Consider the following 11888-nt stretch of genomic DNA (forward strand, 5'->3'; position numbering starts at 1 on the left):
TCATTTTTCCCCAAAATATGTCATATTATCTTTCCATCCATTACCATTTCTAACCTCTCGTCTAATCTCCCTGTCTCTACTCTCCACCTTCCTCCAAGCCATTCCACATACTGCCTTGATATTAGTTTTTCTGAAACATTGTTTTCATTGTCGATGCCACCCTCAATAATTCCTACTGAAGAGAACCCAAATATTTTGACCTGTCATTTAAGTCCTTCATAATTTGACCCCTTTTCAACTTTATCTCTGGTTACTACTCTTCCATATCCTCCCATCATTTAAACCAGGCTGATCTATCTGTTGTCATTTGAGGGCATTTTTATTTAATTTGGACGTCCCTACCTTTACTTGAACTGTTTGCTCCCCTTACCTCTCAGTCTTCTAAATCCATATAAATTTTCTCTTCCTCTAAGAAGCCTTCTCTGATCAAAGCACTCTAACCTAAAATACTAGTCTGTACCACTCATTCAATGCCTAATCATATATTGCTTTACATGATTATTCCAGATTTGTGTTTATAGGCTATTTCCCCAGTTAAGTCTTCAAACTTCTCAAGATCATTGACTGTTTTGTTTTTTACTTTTCATTCTGAGTGAATGGCTCAGTACCTTGCTTATAGAACATGCTTAATTAAATGTTGGTTGAATGTACCCTAAATAAATTCCAAATTGCCCATCATGGACTTGAACAGTAATATTCTCCTGGTGATGAAATACAACTGAGGACCAGGGAATGCTACAAACTCAGTAGAATAATTATCAGTAACCTGATAGAAAGAAACCTGTATAGTGGACACAACTTGGCCTCAGATATAATACCAGTAGTAACTTTTATGTGAGAGATGACACCTTGAAACTCCTGTTAGAATGCGAGTCTTTTAAAGGAAGGGACTATCTTTTTTTTTGTATTTGTATCCTCAGAGTTTAATATAGTACCTGCCAAACAGTAAGTGCTTAATTAATATTCCTTTGTTCATTCATTCATTTCAAAGGGAAGTCTACTGGTTACATACTGAGAAAAAGACAACACATAGCCAGTTTGAATAGTGTTGTACTACATTTGAAGACAAAGGACCTGAATTGAAATCCAATCTCTGACATTTACTGTCTTACTATCTTGGACAAATCATATCACTTTCACATGACTCAGTTTCCCCATTTGACTTTAATATTACCTCAGCTTTATATCTATGATGCTATGACTGTCATATTTCTTTGTGTTGTCCACAAGTTTTATCACAGGCTGAGCATATAATAGATGTTCAAAAATATTTGTTGGATGGTTTTAAATAATTATAAACTCTTATAGAATTTGGGGCCCAAATAAAAACTCGTCCATGTTCACATATAGGATTCTAGGATTTTAGCATTTGAAGATCCCTTGAAATTCATTTAGCCCAGCACCCTCTCTTCCATTTTATAAGTGAAAGAACTGAGCCATAGAGAAGAGAAAGTATTTCCTCATGGCATATCTGGATTTCTAACCCAAGTCATCTGGCTTCAAGATAGGTATTCTGTCCAGGGTCAACCAATAAACATTATTTGTCACCTACTATGTGCCATGTACTGTGCTAAGTGCTGAGGATATAAAGAAAAGTAAAAATAAAAACCCAAAACCCAAAACAAAACACCAGTCCCCTATCTCCAGTTGTTCCTAATTATAATTTCTATTACACAACAGTTCTGCTGGCAGCAAACTCATTCAACAGAAATCTCTGGGGATCATTGATTATGCAGTATTAGGACGGGAGATATTCTTGGCAAATGAATTAAGAAATCAGGAAGGTATTTAACAAATTTACCTGAAGAAGTTGGGTGCAGGTGGGGATGGTACTTGTCCTTGCCTTCAGCTTGGGATTCTGCCACCATGGCATCACTGAATCCAAATTGATATGGTTCTCTATCATACATGGTCTACCCACCCAATTAAATTTGTCCCAAAAATCAAGATTTCCAATATAATTTCTGAGGTAAGAAATGCAAATGCTATTATCCATATTTTACAAATAAACCAAGGCATAGTTATATTATTTGCCCATGGTCACACAAAAAGTGGGTGTTAGAGCCAAATTAGAATTCAGATCTCTTACCTTGGCTACTCTTTCCATTAAATGACACAACCTCTTATAAACATCACTTGGAGGATGTAAGCATCTTAATTACTTTCTACCATCATGGAGGAATGGTAATACTTGAGGGACATCTTCCTCACTAGCTGCTTATTCTTCAACCTTTAGCAATCTAACTTTCATTACTACCATTCCACAGAAACAATGCTCTCCAATCACTTCCTTTAGAGCTAAATGAAATGCTACTTTTCTGTATTATTTCTTGACTTTTTCTGTGGCATTCAATGCTATTAACTGTCTTCTTTATCTTGATATGTTTTTCTTTGGTTTCCATGACATTGTCATCTCATGGTTCCTCTACCTTTCTTAACTAGTCCATTTTGTTCCTTATCTTCTTCTTTCCCTTAAATGTTCCTCATTTTTCTCTCTATACTTCCTTGATGATCTGATTCATTTCCATGCTTAAAGATCAAATTTTTTTGTGATTTAAAAAAATTTAATTAATTAAGAATATTTTTCCATGGTTACATGATTCATGTTCTTTCCCTCCTCTCACCCCTCTCCCATAGCCAACGAGCAATTCCATTGGGTTTTACATGTGTCATTGATCAAGACCTATTTCCATATTATTAATATTTGCATTAGGGTTAAAGATAAACATTTTAATCTCTTATTCCTAAACTACCGCTCCCTTGAAACCATTGGCTGACAAAGTAGTTTGATGGCAGGATCCATTAGCTTCTTTGGATGGCATCAAATCGTCCAGTGTATAAAATTTATTTTTTCCTATCTTGTTTATTGGTCATTTGCCAAGAATGTCTCTCGTCCTAATACTGCATAATCAGTTATCCTCAGAAATTTCTGTTGAATGAGTTTGCTACCAGCAGAACTGTTGTATAATAGAAATTATAATTAGGAGCAACTTGAGATAGGGGAGTGGTTTTTTGTTTTGTTTTGTTTGGGCTTCATTTTTTGGGTTATTTTTTTTAACTTTTCTTTATATCCTCAGCACTGTTTAGAGTAGAAGAATCAAACACACTATCCAGTGACCTAAACCAGAGAAAAATATAATTAAAAATATTTACCAAAATAATAAAAATATAATATAACATAAACAGTGTTAATATGTGGTTTTCTAAGTTAGTATGTGGTCTATAGGGATCAATTTATGTGACTTAGTAATTCCTAATTCTTTTTTGATTTGGATACCACTGGTAGAACATTCTGTCCTATACTGGATATTTCCCTGCTCAGATAAACTTTATCAACTTTTATGTACTCTTAACATATGTTTCTTTAAAAAATGTTTCCCCCCAAAGTCTTAAAAGGCCCATGTTGTCACTGCATGTTCCTTTGTAGAGAAACCCAAGGACGACCTATTTTACTGAAGTTAAAGGATGAAATACGAATGCCATTTCCTAACAATTTGTCAGTCCCATCTTTGCTCTTTGTCTGCCACTGTGAGTTTCTTCCTATAACTTTTCTTTCACATGATTTATGTTCGAAAGAGATTCAGATGCCTGCTCTGGGTGTTTATACATCTGTAAAAGGAAGGGGAGAATTGAGACAAATATAAGAAAACATAGAACAGATCAACATGGTTCTGAAATATCTGTCAAAGATGTGCTCACTGACTCCAAGCCTGTCTCACACCTTAGGGGAGTTCTATCATCTCAGACCCACTGATGCACCATCAAAGGTCATGAGCTTGCCATATAAACTGACAGAGAGAAAGAAGACATTTGTCTAAAAAATTTCTCTTTAATTTCTATAATGAAAGTAGAGATAAATATTTTAAAATGATATAGAGCTATTTTCTAGGTTATTGTCATTTAGCTCTAAGATACCAGAATTATCTGCTATATATTGTCCTCATTTTCCTTCCTACTCAATCTTTTTTTTTATAATCCTAACCTTCTGTTTTAGAATCAATAACATGTATTAGTTTCAAGGCAGAAGAGTGGCAAGCACTAGACAGTGGGAGTCTAGGGTCACACAACTAGGAGGTTTCTGAGCCCAGATTTCTTCCTACTCAGTCTTTACCATATTGTAGCCAAAGACTTCAAAAGTTCTCTTTCCTCTTCTCTTGAGGTTCTCATCTTTCTGAACTTCTAGTCTTGCCTTTTCTTTTCCTAATCCTAAACTATCATAGTCTGTTAGAACAAATTAGGAAACCAAATTTCCTAGACTCCCAATTTATACTCTCTGGCTTCCAAAGGATTTCTATATTCTAATTGTATTCATCATAATAACTGATGTATATTTAATTCTTTATGTACATTATCTCACTTAATTCTCTCAACTATTCTTTCAGGTAAATTCTACATTTAGCCTGGAGTTCTGGCAAAATGGATAGTGGGTTGGCCAGGAAGACCTGAGTTCAAATCCTCCCTCTGACACATACTGGTTATGTGAACTTTAATCTTCTCAGTGTTCTAGACAACTCTCCAAGACTACAATTACAGAGAAGGTATTTACTTTCTTTGTTAGAGTTTTCTTATTATGGACATTCATAAGTCAATGAAATCGTAGGTTTAATGCCTATTCTGTGGTAAGGCGACTGGGACCAGTAGAGATGAATGACTTACTCGGGGCTATGCAGCTCACAAATGTTAAGGAAAGGGCAAAAATCCATGCCTTTTCTCATGCCAAGATCATGACTTTCCCCACCCTTTGTTTTACTTCATTTCCCATTGATTCTACTCTATTCTCTAGAATAGCCAATATGGCTTTCCTCCAATGTCATCCCTCTTTCCACTATTAACAGATAACCACACCTCTTACTCTACTTGAGAAAACTGAGACTAGGGTATGTGGGAAAATTGGGACAACAATACCCTGTTAGTGGGTCTGTGAGGTGATACAAGCATTCTGGAGAGCAATTTGGAACCATGCCCAACAGGTGATAGAACTGTGCATACACTTTGATCCAGCAATACCAGCAGTGGGTCTATATCCCCAAAGAGATCAAAGATAGGGGGAAAAGACCCATGTGTGCAAAAATATTTAGAACAGCTCTTTTTGTGGTGGCAAAGAATTGGAAACTGAAGGGATATCCATCAGGTGGGAAATGACTGAATAAGTTGTGGTATATGATTGTAATGGAATACTATTGTGCCACAAGAAATGATGAACAGAAGAATCACAAAAAAACCTGGAAAGACTGGTATGAAGTGATGAAATGTGAAGATTGCAGAGCCAGTAGAACATTGTGCACAGTATCAACGGTAATATATGATGATTGGCTGTGGATGACTTATTAACTGTGATGCAAACCAAGATAATTCCAAGGAACTCATGATGAAAAAGGTTATCCACCACTATACAAGGACCTGAAAGTGTCTGAATGTAGATTGAAACATACCATTATTTACTTTATTTCCTTAATGAGTTTTTTGTCTAGTGTAAGCAATATGTTTCTTCTTTCACAACACGAGCAACATGGAAATATGTTTTGCATGACAGCACATGTATAACCTTTATCATAATATTTGCTGTCTTGGGAAGGGGTTGAGAGTTAGGAGTGAGGGAGGGAAGATGGATTGCAACATTTCAGAAAATGATTATTAAAATTATAATCTGGAAAAAATTTTAAAAGAAAAAATGGAGACTATGTATTTATTCATTTATTTATTCATCCATTCACTTAATTATTTAGGCTATTAGTGATTTTAATTTTTAAATTTTTAATTGATTAATTAAGAAAATTGTTCCATGGTTACATGATTCACACTCTTTCCCTCCCCTCCTCTAACTTCCCTTCTATAGCTGATGCACAAATCCACTGGGTTTTCCATGTATCATTGATAAAGACTTATTTCCATATTATTGATATTTGCACTAGGGTGATTGTTTAGAGTCTATATCCTCAATCATATCCCCCATCAACCCTTGTGATCAAGCAGTTTTTTTCTTCTGTGTTTCTGCTCCCACAGCTATCTCTATGTCTTTAAATCCTCTAGTGCTCCCATTCATGCTTTCCATCCCTCTAATATCAGAGGAAAAGATGGCTCCAAAGTCTTATAACTCCATCGCTTTGCAAAAGCTAATTCATTTAAGTGTATCTGATTCTATCTCCTCCAAACTCATCCATGACTGTGTTTTATCAATGATTCCTTATTGTCTCATGCTACTTTAATTATTCTATCTTTCATGTAAAACATGGTGCTTGAGGAATATCTTCCTCATTATCAACTTACTTCTTAGCTTGTGATAATATAGTTTTTATCATTACTATCCTATAGGACAAATCTTTTCAAAATGACTTGCTTTTAGCTGAATTTTTTTTTATCTTTCTTCTTTACTTCTTTGTGGAATTTATTGCTATAGACTAGTAATGGAGAAACTTTTAGAAACCAAGTGCCCAAACTGCATCTCTCATGCCACATGTGAACCATCCCCTAACCACAGACAGGGGAGGGAGTAAGTGCTCCCATTGGACTTCTGGGCAGTGGTGGTGGTGATGGGAGAAATGCCCTCAGATGTGTGTGAAGAGGAGAAAGGGAGCAGCCCCCTGTGACACTTGTGCCATAGGTTCACCAACATGGCTACAGACTATCCTCTCTTCCTTGATACCTTCTTGTCCTGTGGTTTCCATAACATTGCCATTGCATGATTCTTCTAGCTCTCTGACCAATCGTTGTTGGTTCCTTATCTTCCCCTTGATCTTTAAATGTGTTCTTGACCCTTTTCTCTTTGTACTTTCTTAGTGATTTCATGCATCCCCATAAGTCTAATAATTACCTATTTGTAGATGTCTTCAAAACCAATATTTTCACCTCCAACTATCCCTCTGAGTTGTAGTTTCATATTTCTAGCTCTTAGATGGATAGCTCTGCTGGAATTCATTGGGAGATCCAGATTCATGTCACAAACAGCATATTATCTTCCCTCCTCAGATTGCCCTTTTCTGTAACCTCTATTTCATTGATATTACCATCTTTCAAATCACTTAGACTCATGTCCTCAGAGTCATCTTTATTTCTTTTCTTTCTCTTATCCCATACTTTGAATCAGTTGCCAAGTCCTGTGGATTCTACATTCATAATATCTCTAACATCTATTTTTTTCTTCACATTCTCCAAGCAAAAGCCATAGTTTAAGCTGTCATTACCTTTTACCTGGATTATTATTATGAGTTTCTTAATTGGCCTTCCTTCTTCTAGTCTTTCTGTTATCTAGTATCTCCCCCACCCCAGTACAGCCCCACTAATCTCTTTAATACACAACTTTGATAAAATTAGTTTTCAATTTAAAAGCCTTTAGTGGTTCCTCATTTCCCTCTGAATAATGAACTAATTACAATCTCTGAAATTCAAAACATTAAACAATCAAGCTTTGACTTACTTTTAAAACTTTATTTAATAATGACAGTAATAATAGTAGCTGATATTTAACTAGTGTTTTAATAATGAAAAAAACATTTTGCATACACTAATTGACATCATATTCTCCCTTTTGTCACTTATGTTTTAGTGAAATCTGATTGGTTTTGTTCCACATTTTTATCCTTTTTCTTTTGTGTCTGTGCTTTCACTGACACTGTCCCTTATACTTGGAACTGGCTTCCCCAAAATTCAACCCACTCTTTGTTGAAGTCCTTCTCTTCCTTCAAATTCTAGTTCAGTTACCATCTCATCTCATGAGGGAAGCTATTAAATGATTCAGAACTTAAAATGAAATGCTAAACTTTTATAATCTAAGAAATTTCTCTTCTATGATTTAAAATTATTACTTTAATAAAACATGAACATTAACCCTTCTCCAAACTCCATTTATTTAGCTGAAATTTTTTTTCAGTTATTTAATCTATTCCTATTTTTTGAGCTCTTGCTATGTTCTCTGAACTGCATACCCTGCATGGATACATGGAAAGTGATATATAGAAAGAGTATACATCTGATTCCTACCTTCAGGAATCTTACATTCTGATTGGAGAGATAAAACAAAAAAAAAACCTCCAAAAAACATGAAATGTTAGCTAACCAAGTTCTAGCTTGGATGTTACAGATGAGGCAAACATTCAAGTTGTAAGTGCCATTCTTCCATGATTAGGGTAGTCTTATGTGGAAAAACCAGGGTGTTAAATTCAATATTTATCTGGGTTCAGAAGGGTGAGTAGGAGACAGGAATGGACAATAGGTGGGGACTTAACAAGCTGGGAAATTGGGTTTGGCACTTTGGGAAATGGCAGTTGACAGGAGTGACTGTTGGGCCTTAACTGTCACACTGATCCACCTAGCCAGGGAATCAGAGAAACTGCAAGTAAATGTTATGGACAAGAGGGCTTATAAACACAGGGTTTTAGTAATTATTGAGGGTCAGGAATAATGGGGAAAGGTCACACTGGATCTAAACACTAGTGACCACACAGGGCTTGGAAGAATGGTTTAAAGTCTTTGCTGCACTAATCAGACTTTACAGACTGGAAGGGAAAATGGGTCTCTCACAAAATCATGTCTTCTTCAGTTCCTCTTGGTGGCACAGGAAATGGGTCCACAAAAAGGTAAATCCAGGAAATGCTAATCAAGAAGCTTGTCTCAGACTGGGATGTCCACCACCCCAGCTAGATCTTCTTGCTCACTTGATCTTCCCTGGCAGGTCTTCCTTGACAGAGGTAACTCCATTCTCCTTGGGCTCCTCACTGGGCAGTTAAAGGCATCCACATCCTCTCCCTTTGCCAGTTTGACCAGAGTCCACAAGGGCAAAACAGTTTTTCCATTCATTCTATTTAGAATGTCCCTGGCTGGCAGCCAAGGCTTTTCCCCTTAGTCTATCTGCAAAAATCTGCTTTTCTACTTCTAAAGCCTATACCTATTACAGTAGAAATGATATAGAAGAAATCATATTTATCTAAAAGTTTTCTTGGTTCATACATCTGTGGCTAGTAATCATAGGGAGTAAGCTCATGGAATATAGCAAAGCAGAATTCCAACTTCTACTGAAACTATAAGTCTTGACATTTATAGGTCCCTATTCAAGGCACCCTTCTTCACCCCTTCCCCAAATGTCATCCCAACAAGAGTCCTAGAGCCCTGTATTTGTCATTCCTTTGTTGCTTACTCTCTTCATAATATTACTGGCATATAATATGTATATGTATATGTGTGTGTATATATTATCACTGGTTTATTTTAAAAAGGCCCTGCTCAGACTTTGAAGAGTAGACCTCTTTGGAACCTTGACAATAATTTTTCTATTTATTTAATGTTTTCAGGTGATCTGGTTAAGCTCCAAGAGTTTGATATTCTTATGGGTTTGCTTTTTCTATACTACTTTTCTTCACATACTCAATGATCTAATTAAACTATTCTTCACATACAACATACTATTTCCCATCCTCATGTCTTTGTGTAGTCATGGAATTCATCCTCCCTCCCCCTTGATTCTCAAGATCTCTAAGTTACCTAAAAACTTAATTCAAGGATATCTCCTGAATGAGGAATTCTCTAATCTCTCTAGCTGCTAATATTTTCCCCATAAATCACCTTGGGTTTATATTGTATGTATTTTGTATATTCTAATAACTATGTGTAGTTTCCCAAAATAGAACGTAAGTTTCTTGAGGGGGAAATAAACTATTTCATTGCTGTCTTTGTATTTCTAAATTTAGTGTAGTACTTAACATATTGGAGGAACCTAAATTTTCATTGATTGATTCTGGGCTTAGTCCCCTTCCTATTTATGTGTCAAGTGAGTCTTCTCGGTGTCTCAGCCCACAAGGACTATTCCTTATCAGCACTTGTATTTCCTGGAATGAAATTCTTGCAGAATGTCACAAGAGTGTGGTTCAGTTTTTCAGTCATGTCCAACTATTTGTGACCCTTTGGACCATGGCTTGTCTATCATCCAGTGTCTCCTGAATTCCATCCAATCTCCTGTTCATTTATCCATTCCATCCTCTGCTGTCCTCCTTTCCTTTTGCCTTCAGTATTTTCCAACATAAAGGTCTTTTCCAGTGAGTCCTGGCTTTTTATTTTTCTGCCAAAGATTTAAGATTCAGCTTCAGTATTTGACCTTCCAGTGAATAATCTAAATGAGTTTCTTTAAGTATTGACTGATGTGATCTTCTTGCTGTCCAAGAGACTCTCAAAAGTCTTCTCCGGAACCACATTTCAAAAGTGCTCATTCTGCAGTGCTCAGCTTTCTTTGTGGTCCAACTCTCACAGCCATACATTATTACTGGAAAAGCCATAGCTTTGACTATACAGATCTTTGCTGGCAAGTTGAATTTCTGCTTTTTAGTATGCTGTCCAGATTTGCCATAGTTCTTTTTCCAAGAGCAAGCATCTTTTAATTTCATGGCTGCAGTCACTGACTGCAATGATCTTTGAGCTCAAGAATATAAAATCTGAAACTGCTTCTGTATCTTCTCTCCCTATTTGCCAGGAAGTAAGGAGATTAGTTGCCAAGATCTTAGGGTGTTGTTTTTTTTTTATGTTAAACTTCAAGCCAGCTTTTCTACTCTTTCACCCTTATCAAAAGTCTTCTTAATTCTTCTCTTTCTGCTGTCAGAGTGGTATCATTTGCATATCTGAAATTGTTGGTATTTCTCCTGGCAGCCTTAATTCTGCTTTTTAATTCATCCAGTTTGGCATTTCACATGATGTACACTGTATATAAGTTAAATAAATAAGATAACAACAGACAGCCTTATTGGACTTCTTTTTCAATCTTAGACTAATTGGTTGTTCTATGTACAGTTCTAACTGTTGCTTCTTGGCTGGTATAGAGATTCCTAAAGAAAAAAGTTAGATCATCTGGTCCTCCTATCTTTTTGAATACTTGCCACATTTTGTTGAGATCCACACAGTCAGTGAAGTGTAAATATAAAGCAAAAAAAAGCAATAAAACAAAAGTAGATGTTTTACTGAAACCCTTTGCTTTTTCCATAATCCAGTCAATTTGGACAATTTGGTCTCTAATTCCTCTGCCTCTTTGAAAATCAACCTGCCCTTCTGGTAATTCTTAGTTCACATATTGCTGAAGCCTAGTTTATAGAATCTTAAGTATAACCTTTCAGGAATGTAAATGACTACAATCATTTGGTAATTTGAACAATCTGTGGCATTGCTCTTCTTTCAGATTGGGATGTAAACCTATCTTTTCCAACCAAATGGCTAGTGCTGAATTTTTCAAATTTGCTGGAATATTGAGTAAAGCACTTTAACAACATGCTTTAGAATTTTAAATAGCTCAGCTGGAATTTTTTCACCTCCCCTAACCTTAGTCCCACTTGACTATATTATAAGGCTAGATAATTGTAAAGCTGTGCCACCATTTTGAGTTTCTAAATCAAAATAGAAAAAGCTTTGAGCATAGGACATCTCATTAACCCCATTTCTCCCCTTGTTTTTGTTTTCTACCATTCCTATGTTTTAACCAGTTGGCTACCATCACAGTGATTTCAAGGACACCAAGAAAGCCCTCACATCTGAAAAAAAAAAAACTCCTACATATTCCCTTTTTTTAATGAAAGGTTTTGTCCTCTGTTAAAAATGCAAATATGAGGGAACCATTCTTTAAGTATCTGTCCATCATTTATAGCTTAATGTGTCTGATGCCTCATTATTCTGTGAGCACCTTGGAAATAGGGATAAACTCTGTGTGTGTGTGTATGTGTGTGTGTGTGTGTGTGTGTGTTTGTACCTTTCTTTGTATCTACAGATCATAGGAGAGTGAGTGGCCCATGGTAAGTGCCTTGACTTATTGACTGAAGGACCTTTCCATCATTGGAATAACTTGAATGACTTTGGTCATGCCACTTTTCACTGGGCCTCAGTTTCCACATCTGAAAAATTTGTTGATTTGATTAAGTCAT

Source organism: Gracilinanus agilis, chromosome 2 (genome assembly GCF_016433145.1).
Source record: "Gracilinanus agilis isolate LMUSP501 chromosome 2, AgileGrace, whole genome shotgun sequence".
Lineage (NCBI taxonomy): Eukaryota > Metazoa > Chordata > Mammalia > Didelphimorphia > Didelphidae > Gracilinanus > Gracilinanus agilis.